Source organism: Coturnix japonica, chromosome 3 (assembly GCF_054131305.1).
Source record: "Coturnix japonica strain WE chromosome 3, WE-NBRP24, whole genome shotgun sequence".
Lineage (NCBI taxonomy): Eukaryota > Metazoa > Chordata > Aves > Galliformes > Phasianidae > Coturnix > Coturnix japonica.
Window position 1 is genome coordinate 35,424,098 of NC_140665.1, and position 20,619 is coordinate 35,444,716.

The 20,619-nt window shown below is 39.7% G+C and overlaps 1 protein-coding gene across 1 annotated transcript in view; it reads left to right on the plus strand.

The window, feature by feature from the left end:
• Window positions 1-577: 577 nt before the first annotated feature.
• The window catches only part of GREM2 (gremlin 2, DAN family BMP antagonist), a 39,264-nt gene continuing 19,222 nt past the window's right edge, over window positions 578-20,619 (plus strand). The window contains exon 1 of the mRNA XM_015857766.3: window positions 578-707. The gene's annotated coding sequence lies outside the window, so the exon portion shown is untranslated. The remainder of the gene's footprint in view (window positions 708-20,619) is intronic.

The following is a 20,619-nucleotide window of genomic DNA, read 5'->3' on the forward strand; positions in this document are numbered from 1 at the left end:
TAAACAGCATAAGAAAAGCAAACTGAACTGAGGCAAAGAATGCTTTGTCCCACCTTCGATTCAGCCCTCAGGTGATCAGGCTCTGCATGCTTTTAATTTGACTGGCCGGGGATATTTGAGAAAACGTTCTAAGAACAAACGTGGCTGAATATCGAGCGTGACACAGTGTCACAAACGCTTAAAGCTTCAGGTCCTTCAGCCAACGGAGGGAGATGTGAGGGGAACGAATGTTTTCCATCGGACCCGGGACGCGAGAACGTCCTTGCCTGAACGACAGCCCCGAGACCGGGCGTCCTGTTGGGGCGAAGGGGGTGAGAAGGGCCGGGGCTGCGCCTGCCAGCGGGAGAGGAACGGCGAGAGCGGAGCGTGTGCGGCTGCGGCGCGGGGAGGCGGGCGGCGGGCGGGCAGGAGGCTGGTGCGAGCTGTTTGGTCACCGGAGCCAATCGAAAGCTGGGGCTTGATCCTCTTCTCGGGCAGCGGCTGAGACGAGTCAGTGCCGAGCTCCCCTCTGCAGCCGGGACGCGGTCGAGCCGCCTCGCTCTCTCCCGGTACCGCGCTCTCCCACCGGGCGCATATGGGCATCTGCAGCGAGCGAGGGCTTCGCACCACCGCCAGCGGGCGAGGACCACGACCCCGCTCCACCCCGCCTTTGGACCTATAGCCGGCAGGACGGAGCGCGCTGCGGACCTTTCCTCGCCTCACCGCAGGTACGGGACGGCCGGCTGCGGCCGCTCGCTTCCCTCCTCCCCTCCTCTCCGTGTCCCGGCGGTAGGGCAGGGCGCAGGGCCCCGGGAGCTGACAGCGCGTCCCTGCGCGTCCCCTCGCGGCGGCGGCGGCGGCGGGAGCTGCCCTCCCGCGGGGCGGCTCCGCGCACAGCTCCCCGAGAGGCGGCTCCTTTGGCTGTCCCAGGTACCTGCAGGGCCGGGAGTGTGCGTGCGTGCTGTGCCCCTTTGGACCTGTCTTTGCTTTGGGTTAATGATGGCTTGCGGTTTTGAAACCCCCTGAAGGATCTAATCCAGCATTGCTCTAAGTCAGAAGTTGGAAATATATGGGAGGGTGTATGTACAGCCACTTTTTCATCCTGCAGATCACAGTTATCATCATACTGCGCTTGACTTTCTGCAAGAGCTAAGGAAATAAGCGCTCTTGTAGGTCTTGCAGAATTGGAGTCACAGGTCCCATAAAAAATTGCACTGGCATTTGGCTGAACAACTCTTATTTTTAGCACGCTATTGTGAAAGGGATTATATAACTTCTGGTGGAGTTTTTGAGGATGAAATTAACAGCCCGTAACTTGTTTAACCTCTCCTTTTGCAAAAGAGGCAGAATGAATTGGATGAGAGCCCAATGAGTGCCATCAGGTGGGCATCGGTCTTAGCAGTGAATGAGGCAGACATCCCCCAGGGGCAACCCCAGGCCAGGATCCTGCAGGAGTCCCCAGGCAACAGGTGCAGGTGTTGCCTGCCCACAGCTCTGAGTTGTGCCAGTGCTTAGGCCACTTCTGGTCTGCTTTGTGCTAAAGCAGAGAGAAATGAGTGTGACCACTGAGGCCTTGCTGCCCACCAGTACTGATGCAATGCAGTTGCTGCTTCTCAGGAGATAAATTTGTTGTTGGAACTCCCAGAAATGTGTGTCACCTGAAATATGTGCCTGAGCGATTTTTTGATGCAGATGCTCCACTTGCTAACTGTGGTGCATAACTTTCAGGCTGGCCTCTCCAAATGCTGAGGAGGAATGTTAGTATTCTAGGATTAGAAAGCAGAGCCTTGACAAAATAATGTAATAGAGGCAGTCTGGTTTCTGCCAAGAATCAGTGTTCTGTCTTGGTGTCCAGGCTCTGAGCAAGGGACCTCTCCTCACTTTTCTTGCACAGCCCGCAATGCCCTGCTATCATCCAAGGACAAAGAAGTCCTGAATTCTGAAGAACTGTGTGTGATCACTGTAAAGCTGCAGAGGGTGGACCTATTTGCTCAATATGTTGTAGAAGGAGGGACAATCTGGCTGCAGCGTTTTGCTTTTTGCAACTCTTGTGCACACGCAGAGCTCTGTGCTGGGAGGAAGCGTGCTTGTAGCAGTGAGGGTTGCTCAGCAGGGCCAGGAGTGGTATAAGGCCAGTGAGCAGCATCAGTGGGGCTCTGAAAGGGCGGCACTGAATTGAATACTTTTGTCTCTGGATGTTGAGCGGCTGGTCTAGTTGGCCTATTTGCTTTTTGTTTGTCTTTTGAATAGACTGTGCTGTTGCAAGACATTCCTACAGCATGGAATAGAGGAAAGGTGTGGGAAGGTGAAAAATTAATCTGAGAGAATTTTGTTTCTTTCCATAGCATCAGGTGATGGCAAAAACACAGTCTGAATTGCCAGCTGAATTACGTAGGTATACCATCAGCATGGAAAATGATGGTTTTCGGTCATCGTTTTTTGATGCTTATGTAAGTGTAAATCAGGGAGATGCAGATCACTTCTTTTTGTAACAAATAGCTTTGTCTCGCTGTGATTTTCTTGATAAACTTGTTATAAGGCAAATCCCAATGTACCAGCATTGGATGCTTGCATTAGAACAGTTTCAATGTAAATTTAGCATGTAGAACAGAGGAGCTGAGCTGCTGAAGTTATTGTGCAGATTTCCTGACACCAAAAGAGCCTCTCAAGTGCTGCACACTGAGTTCTTTCCCTTCATTCTCCCAGATGCTGATGGGTGTGGCTGTGCATTTATATTAGGGTTGTGGTTCCTATCAGGAGGGTTCTTTGACGCCAGTCTCCCAGTTGTTCCCACTTACTGTCCATCTCCATATACCTCATGGTGGGCCAGCTGGATTCCTTTAGGATGAATCTAAACTGGAAGATGTGCTAGTCTTGAGTCACTGTTGGAAATTCCATCCGTGGGACTAGACCAGTGCTAGCCTGAAGTAAAACCCTACAAAATGCATTTAGCATTGATACAAAGTCTCGCACACTTGTATTGTGCCGTTTGTTTCTGTTGGGCCGATCTGGTTGCTAACATAGACATATTCGATTTGCAGCACGCAGTGCTGGTGCACGGCCCAGTTTGAGGCAGGCACTAAATGTCCTTCCAGGGCGATGACTGTTCCCTGATCCTCACACCGCTGCTGCAGATGTGTTATTGAGGGGCTGCTCTGGCCCAGGAGAGTGCAGCCCTGCAGTCAGCTGTATAGCCCTGGTTATGCCTGTACACACTGAGATCTCCGCAGACAGAGAGGTGTTTTGGTTTGGTTTTGTAACAGTCTGGTATGCGATTGCAGACTACTTTTAGAGTGAGAACTTTGGATAACACAGGCTCGAGCTTGCCTGCTGAATGCGAGCACATCCCTTGTGCTTAAAAAAGGACAACCAATGCCCCTCTGTGCTTGTTTTTTGCCCGCTTTGGCTGTAGCCCTGGTGCGTGTGACGGTTCACAAGGCTGTGTTTATGTTCCTCATGTCATCTGGGAGTGGTGAAAAATATTGGCTCGAAACTTGAAAACTGTCGCGTAGCACTGCTGCTCTGCATTCCATGGGTGCAGCGTGATGGCTGACTGCGCTTCCCGTAGCACCCCAGGAACACGACCTCGTTGAAGGGGCAATGCCTGCAGCTCAGGCAGGTGGGCATGCAGGCTTTCCGGATAGAAGTTTAGAAACATACGCTGATTTAAAAAGTTCTAAAACATTTCTGTGTGCGTTTCTTACTAAAAGCTGAAAACATTTCTCTGGTTGGTGATTTGGCTGACTGTTGGCACTTTCTTGTTCCCCTTTAGTTTGCTACTTTTGTGAAAATTATTTTAAATAGGGAAAAAGGACATACATATTTTTTAAATAATAAACCATTTATTTTATCTTTGGTATGAAGGCATTTCTGGCTAGAAAACACATTACTAGAACTGTTAGGGGCTCAGATAATTTTTGCTCAGTAGCAGAGTCACAGAACCGTGGGGGTTGAAAGGGACCTCTGGGGATCATTGAGTCCAACTCCTTGTGCTAAAGCAGTTCCCTTCAGTGGGTTGTAAGATCATTGTCATTGCTGCAAAAATCAGTCTTGTTCACACTTGAGTTTCATGCTTATTGTGTTCACAGGGTTACTAACATAGGTCACAGAGTTGTATGCAGATAGCATGAATGCCATATATGCCCACCTTGTTCTACATTGCAGTGACTGGTCAAAAAGTGCTTTCAGAAAGCAAAAAAGTTGTGCTATTCAAAATGATTTGAAAAATGAGATTTATTTTATTTTATTTATTTATTTATTTATTTTTCCCTTGATAACTGTATTACTAAAAGGTTATCTACCCCTAACTTTATTCCGATACACAGCTGCTTTGTGGGATGAAGCACAGATTGACTTTAAGATGAGTTGCCTCGGTTATGCCACTTTGAAAACATGGTATTTCTCATTTGCAGTGCATTAAGCCTTTTATTACTATTTGTTTGTTTGTTTTAAGATTTTTGAAGCCTGCTTCAGAAACGGAAACAGACCACAAAAATATGTCTTGCTCCAGATCTTTAAAACATGGAGCAATATCCAGTGTGAAGGAGCTGTGGAAATCTCACCTTTAACCTGTCTTCATTAAAAGGATACCTCATAGCATCTACTGTTCACGTTCTTTTTCCATTCTTCGTACAGTTTTATCTATGAGATTTTTTAGAAGGCTTTTATTCTTTTTTTTTTTTCTTTATAATGTATATAATAGCTACAGAAGAATACTTTAGTCATAAAACTAAAGGGTCAGCTTTTTAGAGTCTACACCAACATATGGAATTATATTGTAAATGTTTATTATTTATAGAAATATGTGTGCTACCGTCTTTACTACAAGATTCCTTATAGAAACAAAAAGGTAAAATTGTCTCATTTTGGACAGTTTTAAAGTCATGGAAGTGAGTATTTGAAGAAACTAAGAGGAAATTAAAGTGGTGATACATTCAAATACTGAAAGGCTTATAAAGATTTTATTTCTGCCTATTTTGTGTTAAGTAAGTGGGAGAAGAAAAGTACACTGGCAAAGGAAAATACTGCATTTACCCTCCAAATTTCATTTTGGAAACTGTTTTTATTGAGTGTGATGGGCAGTGCACAAATATAACATCAGACTGTGTATTTAACAGTAATAAATCTTAAAAATTTCCTAAATTTTTACCTTCTCTTCAGAGTTGGAAACAGCATTTGCACAGCTCATGCAGAATGCGTTATTGACCTTGACTTGTACAAACACTTGTTAGAACTGGAAAACTGCACTGTGCTGGGGATGCAAGTGAACTGGCTGCCTCTCTTCATTTGTATGCAGTTTCACTATGGGCTACAGCCATGTGTAGTCTATTCTACCAGTCTGCTTAAGTGCTATTATGCTAGCACTGAATAGCCTGATATTCTACAGTAGTGCTAACAAAAAAATAAACAGCATTGTAAAAATTCTGCATGACCATTTCTGGCATGAAAGGAGGTTTTTTTTCCTCTTGCAAGTCTCAGACCTAATCCCATTTCCAGTGAGGCCAAAACACTAGTTTGGCATAGAGTTGAGCAGGATCCTGCCCATAAGTCTGGCTAGTCTCCATGCAGATAACATCTGGAAAGTAGTCATTTAAAGAGATGTGGGAGAGATTGGGACAGGGGTGTAAATAGTGGGTCAGAGCTTCTACCCAAAATGAAAACATCCCAGCTCTCAGATGTCAGACTTCCTTGCTCTAGGCATGTTTTTTTGTTATGATCCATCTATCGTTTGTCAGTTTCTGTTCTGACAACATTATTATTTGGAGCTCAGTGTCCTTTCCTAGGAACAAGAAGAGGTTGACAGGCAGAGAAGATGGGAAATACGTGAACATACTCTGTGTTACTTATTGCATGACTTAATGGATTCATCCAGTGAAGTCTCCTAATAAAGAGAGAGATTGCTATCTCTCGTATTTTGATTTAATTTGTTCTCTGGCTGACACCTTTCAGAGTAGTGCATACAATGGATTTATACTAAGCATATTTGTTGACTTTTGTCTATATTAATGAAGCCCGTGGAAACTATCCTGAGAATTCAGTGAAAATAACTTTTGCCCAGGTGTTCTTAAACACAAACATTTACAGTCCATAAGCATTTTAGATCGTATATAGTCAGGGCAAAACTACCTATTTCTTTCTTCTGCTGTCCCATTCCTTACTGAAGCTGATTCTTAAGTAAAGTCGTAGCCCAGTACTTGTGACTTAAGGTTATCTGAAACTGAGGATTCAATGTAATGTAAAGCAATTTCTAAGAAAATGTATAGTGGCATTATTATTATTTTTTTTTATGTGTCACTTTTTCTGTAGGGTCCCTGAAATAACTGTGAGTAATGTGCATGGTTGGAAGTTGAGCTAGTTTTTATCATTTACTCTCTCTCTCACTGAGGTTTCTAAAGTCCCTTCTGTCTCATACAGGAAGTAATTCAACAGTTCACTCTAATTTCTTTTCTTTCTTTTTTCTTTTCTTTCCTCATTCTTCTTCTTTTTCTTTCTTCTTTTTTTTTTTTTTTTTTTTTTTTTTTTTTTTTTTTTTTTTTTTAATAGCTGCAAGATAAATCCCACCTCTACCATAAATTTCTCCCAGATGAGGAGAAAGTTTAAATAATTGCACCTTGATGTTCTTTCTTCTTGATGTAGTACTGAAAAAACACCTTCACAAGCTGAAGTTTATTTTTTTTTCTGAATTCTAGCGCCAAAATGCCAATTAACTTATCCTTCAGCTCAGGTATGCAGCTTCCAAAACACATTTTTATTTCGGATAACTGACTTTAAAGTATGATGTTTGCAAATATAAGACTGAGTAACTATCAGAAATTGCCAATTTTCTATAAAAAAAAAAAAAGTGGTTTTTTTTGTTTTTTTGTTTTTTTTTTTTAAGATTAAAATCTAATATTTTATTTAACTTCAGCTTTTTGGAAACAAGATTGTTGTGTCATTCCAAGTTGAACCTTGTTCTTTTCTGGACATCTCTAAGGTTTCTTTCAAAGAAGGATATGGTATTACATGAAGAATGTTTCCCTTGTTTGCCAGAGAGCTGTACTGTGTTTACTATAATAGGATTAAAGGAAATTTGAAAGTCAACCCTAGCTCAGCGGGAAATTGATAAACACCCGTTGTACTTGCAGGAAGAGTCTGCCCAGTAGTATTAGGAAATTTATTACTATTTATATAGTCTTTATCAAACAAACAGATTTGTTGTCCATTTAAGACTACACCAGACTTAGAAAGGCTTCTCAGTATGGATGTGATTTGCAGAATCTGAACAATTGTCCTGGCATGGCCATTTATGTGGCTTTGCACTGGGCTTCTCATACCATAGACTTGCAAAATATGGGGTCTGTAGCTTATGGATCCTGTTGCTTTCCAAAGTCTGTGGTTTGATTCCTAGCACTTCTGGTTCGGTCAACTGTCGTAGCCACAGTCATAAACAGTGATTTTCAAAATCTGAAAAAGCTAGACGAGGGTGTAGCTCCTTGGAAAATTTATTCTGGAAGAGACAAACCCAGCAATAGCTCTGGATCCATATCTGGTACTGGCAGGCTCTACTGCTGAGGAGCAATGGCTAACCAGTCTCATATTTACTAATGTTTGTTTATTTGTTTCATGGCCAATATTTAAACTAGAGACTGAGCTCAGGAGAACGAAAAGGCCACGGGGATGAATTTTCATTCCTAAATACATGTTGAGAGGTCATTAGATATCTGGTTTTTTACATGGACACAAATGCTGTGTATCAGTAAAACAGAATGAAGTAATTTTGCTATGGATGACACACAGGAAATTTTTTGGGAAATATCCAGACTGGAGAGGAATATGCAGTAGCAATAATGATGCATAAGCTACCATAGTAAATATTTTAATCACCTCCAAAGTGACAGGTGTCTTGTAAAAGTGGGCGACTACTTTGTACTTCTGAAAACCAAGAAAGGCCAGTGGACTATTGCTGACAAACACAGGGAATGCGTATGAAATGCAGAATGGAGTCACTGTTGGTTTTGGAAGCTGCTGCTGTGAACTGTTCATGCTGTGTATGATAATGTAACTGTTTAATGAATAGACACTTATGGAAGTTTGTTATTTCTAATTTACTCTTTGAAATTTATTTGAAGAGTCTGAAAATCAAGGATCTTTATTTTTTTTCATATGAAATTTATGGGTGTGTACACTATCCATTAGGTTACTGCCAAATACCTATCTCCCATCCATATAGTGAATACTGTGAGCAGCTAATCTGCTTCCAGATACTCAGACCTGAAGAAATCTTTCTTATCCTCCTCAGCACATTTGTGCTGAGGGGGAATAATTACATTTCTCCTATGTTCCTTCATATCTCACTCAAAATTATCTTTAAAGATATGTGGAATTGCTGGAAATTACTTTTCCCCAATATTTCTTTCATGCTCCGTAACAGCCTGTGGTAGTGATGGCCATGGCCCAGTCCAGAGTGTTGGAGAGCCTCTGAACAAGCCAACAGCAAGCATTTTCTCCTTGATGTTAGCTGCTCAATTTTGACAGCAGAACTAAGCTGCTTTCCATTATATTTGAAAAAATGTGGCTGTCAGGTGAAGCCCCCAGAGACTGGAAAAAGGGAAACATCACTTCCATATTCAACAAGAGTAGAAAGGAAGACCTGGGGAACCACAGGCCAGTGAGCCTCACCTCTGTGCCTGAGTAGATCATAGGCTGTCCATCCTGGAAGGTAGTGTTAAGACACTTGTGAGATGAGGAGGTGATCTGAGACAGCAAGTACAGCTTCACTAAGAGTAGATCATACTTGACCAGTCTGGTGGCCTTCTATGATGGAGTGACAACATCAGTGGACAAGTGAAGGGCCCCTGATGTTGTCTGCTTGGACTTGTGCAAGACCTTTGATGTGGTCCTGCACCACATTCTTATCTCTAAATTGGATAGATACGGTTTTGAAGGATTTAGGTGGATAAAGAATTGTTTGGATGGTTTTAGCCAGAGGGTTGTAGTCATTGTGTCTTTGTCCAGGTAAAGACTGGTCCCAGGTTGTATCCCTCAGGGGTCTTTCTTGGTATCAGTGCTCTTCAACATCTTTATCAATGATAATAACAGTGAGATTCAGTGTATCCTCAGCAAGTGTGGTGATGACACCAAGCTGAGTGGTGCAGTTGACGCAATCAGGGATGCAATCCAGAGGGATATAAGCCTGCTTGAAAAGTGGGCACAGAAGAATCTAGCAAGGTTTAACAGGGCCCTGTGCAAAGTGCTGCATGTGGGTTGAGGCTATCCCAGATACGAATACAGGCTAGGAGAGCTTACTGAGGCAGGAGGGCTTGTGGTCTTTAAGGTCTTATCCAACCGAAGCCTAACTATGCACTGCATGCTCGTGGCTAAGAAGTCTGTAAACAAGGTTTTCCTGTCACAGGAAGATAACATTGTCTACCTTACTCTGCAGGCAGTTTGTGCTTCAGACTGTGGGATGCTGAGTTCTTCTTTTGATCTGTCCTGGGCAATTTTGCCTGAGGGCTGAAGAAATCTCAATCTTGTTTTATCACTGCTCAAATAGAACATTGCCTGTTTAGCTTCATCCAGTAGATAGACTGTAACTGGACTGCTTGCAGTTTGCTCCACTTCATACAATTTATAATGCAAAGCTGTGGCAAGTTGCCAGTTCATCTTCCCACTCCATTGCAAGATTTATTTACTCATAAATAACTGTATGCTAGCAATCAAACGTGATTGACTTAAGGTGTTTCCTTTTCTGAATGTGTAAAATGTAGCATTCTTGTGGTGCTGATGCAGTACTTGTACTTTTTCTCCCAGACTGAAATTTAGTTGTATTTGTTAAGAATACTGAAATATGTTTTTCATTGTGTTTATCGTATATCTTTTCTGCTTACAGGATAGCACAAAAAATGCCTTACAAATCCTTTATTATTTTCATATTGGAATATGATGGATGGATTTGTATTAGTTAAAGAGATGCTTAGTTTCTCAATGACAATGAACTGCAGTATATGACACCTTTGTTATGGAAGTATCCCAAATGAGATTTTGTTTCCCCCTGGGTGCTAGCTACATTTGAAAACCAGCTTATTTTACCATTTCTCATTTATGTCACTGAAATTCACTGTAGCTTGTGAACATTTAGATAAATGATACTAACCGCAAACGTACCCATTGGTTGGGCAGCAATCCTGGTGGACTTTTTTGGGTGAGAGTCACCCCTCGATTTCGTTTTTAAATAAGTACCATCTTTCCCAAATGTTCTGTGATGGACTTTTGCTTTCACCATGTCTGAATTCTCTGAGGTGGCAACACCTAATAGACTTCTAAAAGCATAAATGGTCCAGGGAGCACTGCTTCCTTTGGTGCCTATGGCTAAGCCTGTGGTGTCAGTTTAGCTGGGCACGAGTCTAAATTGGTACGGAGTCATTCCTTATTTAGCTTTGCTCCTAGGTACTTGGTTGTGTCTTAGTTCTGTTACAGACTTCATGACATCTAGCATGGTATGCTAAAATAGTACACTTAAGATCTATATGAAAGTAGCTTATAAATTGTACTGAAAAAGCTCACATGGGTGTTTAGAACACTTTTTGTCCTCTCACTGGCATTGTTAATAAATGCAGAAACCTTGTGTGTAGTGTCCTGAAAACCTTTTAGTGCTGAGTGGCACTGGTTGTCTAATTTGTAGAGTAAAGTTCAGCTGGTAAATAAGGAAGATTTTTAATTATGATAATGAAGATGCAGCTCAGCAATTCCAGATTTTCTGAATAATAAGGCATAGTGCTGCCATTGCTTGAACAGAGTTTTATGGGTCACTTTATAGGTTGTAAAAACTGTTACAGTAATAGGCAAGATTTTTTTTAAAAGGACTAGGATGCTTCTATTACATTCTGCTTGTTACTGTGTGATATTCATAGGTTGCTCTTTAAGTAGTGCTTCCTATTTATTTGCATGGAAACTACAACAAGTAGAACACAATAACACTGTTTGACTGAGCAATTTCTCATCTACAAAACACTGTTTTCAACACAGTCATCACCATTAGCTATGCATTTTCAACAGTGGTGGACAGTAGCCTGCGTGCTGTGACTGTAAAAGTTTGCACCAGCAGAGGTGAACCAGTTTCACAGCTGCTGTGATGGCATTGTTGCTATGAAGACATTGCCCATGCAATACCATCTTTCATCAGCTTGAATAGTTGGAAAACAGAAGGGGTCAAATACAGACTATATGGCAGATATGGCAGGATAGTTCAGCCAAGATAGTCTTTAAGTTAATATGGGGCCTGGCATTATTTTGTTGCAAGAGAAAGACGCTGCGTCCCAGAAATTGTCACCTTCAGTCTCGTTTTGAATCAGTAGATCCTGACAAACTTAAGATACGGTGTTCATTTTGTCCCTATGTGAGCATTCATGGGACTGAGTTGGTACAAACTTTGTGATATTCCAGCATTCCCACCATTGTTTCCAATGCATATGAGCTAGCTGGTATACAGCTATGTACACAGTTTCCTCATTGTAATCTGCTGGTTTACCCCAATGAGCTGACTGAGATGCTCTTCATTTTTGGTGTGACAGTTGTGTACAGCTTCTGGAATGTGGCTTGTCTTTCACATTGCTGTTGCCACTGCTGAAAGCACACCATCCACCACCTCACTGTGTTCACATCTTCTTCATAAATATAAAGCAAGTGTCAATGAATATCAATAGATGAGATTTTTTTCTACATGGAGGAGTTCAGTGACACACCTTTGTTTCATATGCACTTTCATGTCAAATGGCAACTAAGTGTAATGGAATATTGGTGGGAAGGTTTAGCCTCTACTGCGATATCACCAATGTCTGCCTCTGATGTTGTGGGTCACTGTAATTAATTAAGAGGCTTTACTTCTGGAGAACCCCTCATTCGTGTATGAACACAAATACAAATAGTACATAAAACAGGTTGCCATGTTCATATCTTTAGATACCAAAACCAGCAAAAAAGAAAGATGTCTGCTTTATTGCAAAGCCTTTAAGGATGTAAATTCTAACGTATATTTGTACAGGATAATAAATTTCTGTAATAAGGAGTTGGATGGTGCATTGCTTCAATATAATTCAGAAATATTTTGTGCCTATGTTGTGGGAAGAACCAGCCATTATGTGTTACTTTGTTATCTTCATTATTTAATATTTCCAAACTTTTTCCCTACTTTTTTTTTTTTTTTTTTTTTTTTTTTTTTCCCCCAAACTTGCATGTGCTATAAGGGTCAGAATTCATTTCAAATTTGAGTGAAAGAAGACTAGTTTGAGATGTGGAGTTAACCTATCTAAGATGTCTTCACTAAAGAGTTGAAATTAACACTTCTGAACTTCATTCTTTAAGAGTCACCTTATTTATAGCAAGATAAATGCACTTCCAGCTCTAATGGCACAGAGCAGCAAAAACATTCTTTGGATAGCCCAAGTAATCCAAAATACATCTATCTACTCTGGGAAACCTCAGATGATCTATTTATTCAAAGAGATGGGAAAATTTAAGGGACGTATACTTTCAGCATAGTTTTTAGAATAGACGGCCATAGCTTGCACATTTTATCAAGATTCTTATTGCATTTAAAGTAATAGAACTTTTAAAACATCATGAGCTCTTTTTACAGAGTGTTTAGGACAGATATTATACCAGAAAGTGGAAACATATTTGTGAATTTGAAAGTATATTCAAGAAAAAACAATAATCCAAACATGTCTTTGGATAACAGGTAAAAAAGGAAAATGCAAATAATGACAGAAGTGAAAAGCAAGGTGAGCTTTCCAGTGGTCTGCCAGCTTTGTCCATATGCTAAATTGTTTATGATTTCTGAATGGGTATTTTGTTTTACAAACTATTCCCCTCTCACTTATTCACTGGTCACTTTATTCTTCATGGAGAATGAACATGTTTACTGAGGAGTACTTGTGGTTTGTGTCTTTATTGTAAGATGTCTAGATGTCTGGCTGTAAGCTAACAGTCTATTAGGCTATGATCCTTTTCTAGGTGTTTATACATGCTACTTGCTGTTGTTAAGGCTCTTAATAAAGAAGTCAAATGGGATCTACTCCTCTGCAGGCTTCCTCAGCATATGTGAGGGAAATCACATCTAACTGCCTACAGATTTTTTGGAGTAACCTTTGCAAGTATTCATTGCATCTTAATTCCTGACAGATAAAATTACTTACTTATTATTGACTTTGAGGTATGATTTACTTTGTCACTATTTAGTTATCTTCATGGTACATTGAGTCGGTAGTGTCTTTCCAAACTGTGTTGCAGCATGCAACTATTTCCCTAATGCGAATTTGTAGTTAAAGGTCTGTAGAAGAAACAGGAAAGGGAAAACAGAGAAAGACAAGTTTGGGCCTGCTTTAGATTCTGCCCTTAAAAGAGCAATAATTTTTGTCTGCAAGGAGGAAGGTTGTATGTTTGTAGCTTTTCCTTACTCCTGTTAGTCAGCTTTCCAGGACTTGCTGGGCATATGGCAAAAGAAATATTAAGTACTTAGTTATTTTCCTTTTCACTGTTTTTACTCCTAGGATTTGCCCTACTCAGAAAATCATGAATCAAAAGTAACTACATTACCTCTTTCTCTCGCTCTCTCTCTGGGTGACCTTCTTGTATCAGCTTACTTTTTACTCAGAATATGCTTGTTAGGCAAACCTTGCATGTCTCTGATGTGTAATAAAACTTCGACACATGCATAAGTTATTAAAGAAAGGAGCTCTTTGCTTTTATTCTTGATATTTCATCATAGTCTCTGAGTATCTTAGGAAGAATCTAAATGTATCCAGTACCTCTGGCACTGCTTAGATATGTGGAAGATAAAAGTAGCCTTTGCCTTCTTTCCTTCCACCTATTCTCACTATGCAGAAGACTGACTTCTTATGAAGGTCAAATGACTCTACAAATAACAATGTCTAGTTACTAGTTTGGAAACGTGGAGCCATGAACCAGTGTTTGATGTTGGGCAGTTCACCATAATCCTGTATCTTGGAATACATAGGCATACCTCTGCTCAACATTATGAGGATGATTAAGAATTTTGCAGGGTCCTTGTTCTGTGTGCAAAACTCTGAAGATTATGTTGAACTTGACTTGCCTTCTAGAAAAGCAAGTGAGTTATTGCTAAGGCAAGTGTTTAAGAAAAAAGACAGATGATAGATTGAAAAATGCTCCAGCACGCTTCTTAATGCTCCCATTTTTGGATGCACGTGCTGAGATTTTCTTTCTGCAAGGAAAAAGGTACAACTGAAGGCAAGAGGGGATCACTGTGAGAATTGAATGCACAGGTTAAGTTACACTTTGGAACTAAAGGTGATAAAATCCTCAGAGCTATAAGAAGATGTAATCAGATCCAGAGTACAGCTAGACACATTTTACCCCCTCCCCCAACCTGCATTTAAGCCCTCATGTAGGGAATGGTCTGAGGTGCCAGTGCCAGAATGCAGTTTGAAGCCAGTGAGCCTTTTGGAGTCTACTGGGATTTCCTAGGTAATTTTGAGGCTTTTTCAAATGATGATCATGGACCATGATTTCAGTACAAGATAAGAAACTGCTGTGTAACTTCTAATTTTACAAGGACAAAGTCCAGTACAAGATTTTGTACATAAAGCAACATGACAGTCAACTTCTTTGATGCTATATTAGCATTGTATAAGGAAAGATAGGAACAAAATTTCTTTGCTTAATATTTGCCTTATTTGCCTGGAACAGCCAATTGGCAGAAACTTGGTCCTCCCAGCCAGGAAGCTGTACCAAACAACAAACTGTTAAGAACCCTGCAATTAATGCACACATTGTGGGAAAGTTACCATTAGCTTCCAGAAAACAGATTGTTGTTTGTCACTGTTGCCGAAACTGATCCTAATGACTTAAGGACTAATGTCTCTAAAGTAAACATATGGATAAAATCTTAATTTGGTTGAAGTCAGTGGTGGAGATTAGTTAGGTACAGGGTGATTCCGATTGCACTTTAGTGTTTTAGATAACATGGCAGTCATAGTGTATGTAGTCAGTTTTATAGTCAGTCAGGTATTGGTCAACATGGAACATACCTCAACATTGGTGGGAGATGGCAGCAAGCTAGTTGTTGATTGTTTTAGTACAGTTTAATTGCACTCAGAAGGAATGCATGGTTCCATGTTTTTCTATAGCACTGGTATGAAGAGAAGAAAAGGAAGCTGACCAAAGAATACTCCAGTGTGCAGATACATGGCTTTATGGAATTCACTTGAACTTCCTGAGTGATAAAATGTGGAGCTGGTGATATTTTTGTGCAGAGAATATTTAAAAAAAAAAAAGAGTGGAGCTTGTGATAAGCACATAGAGTGATACCTTGAGAGTCTGAAAAAGCTAACAAGAGGAAAAATTGCATGAATATCTTTGGAGACTGGGTGGCGGAGTATGTAGGAGGAGGTCCTTGCCTCTATATTTTTTCCCCTCTGTTGTATTCCAGCTCTTTCTCCCTCTTCTTCAGTCTGAATGATCTTCCATTAAGTTCTTTTTAAAACTCAGTAACTGAGATTGTGGAAGATAAGATAACACTAGGAGCTATTTGGCTATGGAGTGTTAATATTTAGTTATTGTAGTCTCAAAATTCTTATAATGTATTGTGACGAGAGTCTGAACCATTCTTGGATGTCTCATTTAAGACTATCTAAATCATAAAACCAAGGAGCAGAAAAGTTGAGGCTAACGTTGGCTCATGTAATAGGATTATAGCCAGGCTTCATATCTTTAAAAAAAGGCCAGCAGTTCATTCTTGCAAACACTTTTGGTGGAGTAACTTTTAAGCTCTTGTTTATAGAACCTGTTCAGCTACCAGTGTCCTTGTATATGTGAGGAGCACTGTAGCTAAGACTAGGGTTAACTATGGTATTGTAGATTTATTTAGAATATTTCACTTGGCAGAAAACAGATATTTGTGGAACTTTCTCTTGTGCTTTTTTTACACTTGTTCAGACAAATCAGGTTTGATTAACAGAAAGTAAAATACAATTTCAAATACATGAAAGTATTAGAAGTACTCAAATATTAGAAATATTCAAATTAGAAAATATAATATTATATATATATTTCACCTGTTTTCCATCACAATTTGTCTGTAATCACCTGTTTGTAACTTGAAAGTGATGGTGCATTTTAATAGTATTTCTTTCTTTAATGACCTGAATGCAGTTCCTTGACTGGTCTAAATGGCTGTGTATAGTAAACCTGAAAGTATCTGAAAGTCTCTATACTGACATTCCTTTGAAGAAAAATTATTGGCTTTGTTGGAATAAAATATTACTTTTTCCACTTATTTTAATGCAGTCAATATTTGTCATATAAATACTTTGAAACAATTTGAAGATAAAAATTTTCAAATAATCCTCCATTTTTTCTTCCTTTCTCTTATTCCTGGACTTACTGAGCACAGTGAAGAGATATGGTAGGATCTTCTTGTTAGTAGCAAATGCTGCAATATTGTATGAAGGCTTTCATCTTACTCTCTATAGCTTAGCAGGGTAGTTACACTATATTGTGCTAATCTGTTTTAGAATTCTATCTTGTATTCAACTTTCCCTTTGTCTCAATGCCTTCACCATTAGAGATGTACTTCTTTTTAGATTCTGAACATATATATCCAATTGATCGTTGTTTTTCCTGAAGTAACAAGAATATATTGTAACACTGGTTTAAAAAATGTACAAAAGTGACTGTTTTCTTGCAGAAACTACTCTAGTTAGAAGATTTGAAATACAGTTAGAAAATAACAGCTTTTATCTGTTGGAAGTTGTACATAGATGGATGACCTTTCTGGCTTTTAGGGAACCTCATAATGCCATATCATGCTACCACTTAAACATATTCAGGAATACTCTATTCTCTGTCAGAGGAGCAGTTCCACTCACAGAAAACATTGAAGAGATACCTTTACTTTGTAGACTAATTTTGGGGAATTAGTCAAAACGAATAAATGGAATTTCTAAACTTGTCCCAATTTTGGAAGGATAAACAAGGCAGATGGGAAACTGAAATGTGATTCCAGTGTGTGTTTAGTTTCTGTCTGAGAACAATTTGCTTTATTTAATTGTTGGGTTTTGTGGGAAAGGAAGGGTTGAACATTAGATACATCTTCGTATGGTATTACTGTGATTATAGGGCAAATGTTATAGCTTTATGATGACAACTGTTGACAAACTATTCCACACCTTTTAATTATGAGTATTACAAATAGAGAGGAATTTGGGTGTTTGCTCTTAGGACAGTACAAATGTTTTGGGCTATATAAAATTCTGTGTGTTTGCCTCACATCTCTGTGAAGATGGTTGTGTCCATGTCTGGAGTTTGGATACTGGCATACTTCAATGTTTTATTTAATACCTGTCTCATCAACATTTGAGAACAGATAAGAGTTGCAGAAGTGCTCTTGAAAGGGATTATATATCAAATGACTTAGGGAAAAAGCTTCCTATGCCTTCTAGACCACTTATTCCTACAGAAGACTGCACATGTTGGCCAAATTGCTTATGCCCTAATTGGTGAGCAATGGTAACTAAGGCCCTCAGACTGCTGTTACTAGACATAAAAAGCAATGGCATTCAGGCTTGAAGTAAGGAGCAGTTAACTGCGAAGGTCATCATTAAATGTGACTTATTTAAAACATTGGATTGAGATCAGGAGGTAATATTCTAGAAGCTTCCATGGTGCCATCACATTGCCCAGCCATGCCCCCAGGTACTTGCTAGCTACTTCTCTTGGCCCGTTGGCGTGGTATCATCTACCCACACCTAGTAAATCACCAGTTTTGTCTTTCTGTCTTGAAACAAAGATGAGTAGAGTTAATTTGGAAGGGACCTTCAGGGATTACATAGTTCAATTGGCTGACTGCTTTAGAGCTAACCAAAATATAGTGTATATATTAAGGGCATTATCTAAATGCCTTCTGAACACTGGCAGATGTGGCCTATTATGGTCACCTCTCTAGCACACCTCTTACAGTGTTTGACCACCTACACAATGAAGGAATTTTTCCTGATGTCCAGTCAGAACTTCTCTTAGCACAGCTTTGTTTTATTGCCTCATGTTCCATCACTGGTTACTGGAGAGAAGAGACCAATTTCCCTTGCAGAGGAAGTTGTAGAGAACAATGAGGTCACCTCTCAGCCTTCTTTTCTCCAGGCTGGACAGTCCTAATGTGTGCAGCCTCTCCTTGGTGGTAGTGCCCTCCAGCCCTGGTTACCAGCTTCATAGGCTCCTCTGGACATACTGAAGTATGTTAACATCTTCTGTAGAAAAGTGTGTGTGTTTTATAAATAACCAAGCTTTAAATACTTATTTTCTAATGTTTTATAAATTAAATTCTTCTTCCACAACAAATGAACAATGCAGCATGTCCTCTAAATAGCTAGATATTTTCCAGAATTTTTAATATTGGCCTCTATTGACAACAGAGAATTATTAACGAAATGTTAAATATTCTGCCTGCAGCAAAAGAAACCAAGTCTTGAATTTTGAAAATATATTGCAGTATCTGCATAATAAACTTGGTAATTTCACAGTTAGCAGACTTTAATGTATTAAACATATGGCTAGTTTTGTATAATGGTACATAAAGGTAAGGTATACAAACATAGACGTATCTACTACATTGCCTCACTTTGTGTATTAGGCTTGTTAATGGGAGTATTTTTTAAAATCTTTGATGGCGCTGTAGTGTTTGTAGACATGAAAGGTAAAGATTGTTCTGTTCTGCAGTTCTTCTGTGCATTTGGGAAGTATTAACAACATTTCTTTGGTCTTTGCTTCTTTGTATTAAAGATCCCTAACTTTGCAATCTTTCCACATTTTAGTTTCCATATATATAGATGATTCAGTTCTCTTCCCTGCCCCTAGAAATACTCATGGCTTTACTGAATCATAGAATCACAGGCACATAACCTGTTATTTCATGTATGTAACCTGTGTACTTGGTGGAGCCATATTTTCAAGTCCAAAACCAGAACTTTGATTTGTTTTTTATGTCTTCAAAATACAGTTATCAAAGTATAGATCTGACTTCCCCACTTTCCTCCTCTAACCCCCACCCTCCTGAGATTTGCATATAACTTAGGCTGTCTTCTACTTTTGAAATTTTTTTTTAAGTTTCTATGTGACGAGAAGCTTCTTGTCCTCATGTGGGACATGTTGGGACACTGTGAGACCATTGGTTATTGTGAGACCACCACTGTGAGAGATATCAGTGCACGCAGAAACAACAGATAGCTTGGTGTGTATATATGGAAACCACAGCAGACTGTCAGTAAAGTACAGAAACCAAGTCTTTGTTTAAGAAGAGTAAATATTACTTGAGACAACTGATGAAAAATAAGAGCTAAAAATATGATATGATAGACAGATTCTTCCATTTAAATATACTTTGTTCAGAAACACAAATTTATCCAGCCATGATAACAATTTTCATCTCAGTTTTAATTACAAGTGGATAGAGTGTGTTCCCTGGTGCTTTTGACTTGCTGTTGTTCAAAGTATGCTATTAAACCTTTCTTCTAATGGCTGATTCCTTTAGCAGGCTTTTGGATCTGGATACAGGAAATGTATTAATTGTTTTCTTAACTTCTAATGTGTTAGTTTAAAGCTGTAGTCACATAATGAGAGTTCTAATTACTGGAATGCTGTGAGCTCATACCTCTATGAGAGCTTAGCCCTTGTACATATAAATATATTTCTGCTTAACTACAACTGTTTTTAATGGGAAAATGTCAGCCTGTGTTGTACACAAAATCCTGTGGATTTTTGGAGAATCAGGATGCTTTTACTTGGTAACAAGTAAGAAGCTTTATGTGCAAGTTCTGTGCCCTTTGGATAGCTTGTGGTATATGTACCTTTTGACTAGTGGGAAATACAAGTTGATGAGCTTTCACATTGAAAGCTTCATCTTAGCTGCTGACTGGTGAGATGCTGTTTCAGTCTTCTGCTGAATGAGTGGTCCTAGAAAACGTATCTCCTTGTTTTCCTTGTTCGTGCATTAGTATTATAATTCCATACCTTGTTATGTCTTAAGTGCGCACAACTTACATTTTTGCCTTACAAGGATAAAAATCGATGTGAATTGAACAATCAGAACACATGAGCAACTTTTGTTATGGTTCCAGTACTCTATTCTGAATGGGAAGTTGGGCAAATGTTTACATTTAGATTCACTTAAAAGCCCAAAGTCTTGGTGGAAGAAACTTTTTAACTTACAAAGTGAGACACTCCAAGGAAGGAGAATGCAGCACCTACACCACATTTTTATGCTGCTGCTTCCACTTTTAACATCTAATTTTGTACTGTAGTTGTGGAGTTTATTTTCAAGATAAGATAAAAGATCCTCTTTTTAAGAATCCCATATCTATTGAGGAAGTTAGATAAATGATGCATGCCTCTTCTGGAAATATAGTTTTAAATAAAAGCTGTAGTGTTTAAGACACAGAAAAAAATTGAGTCCCTGCATCTTTGCAGCAGAATGATGAACTGGCAGAGAGCTGGTTATCATAGCAGCTGAGCCCTGTGCCTGTTTGAATACCGTGCCTTTCTCAGCTGGCTTTGAGTGGGCACTGTGGATGTCTGTACATCTGTCATAGAGGCTCTCTCTGATGCAGCAGCCTATACAGACACCTCAGGAAT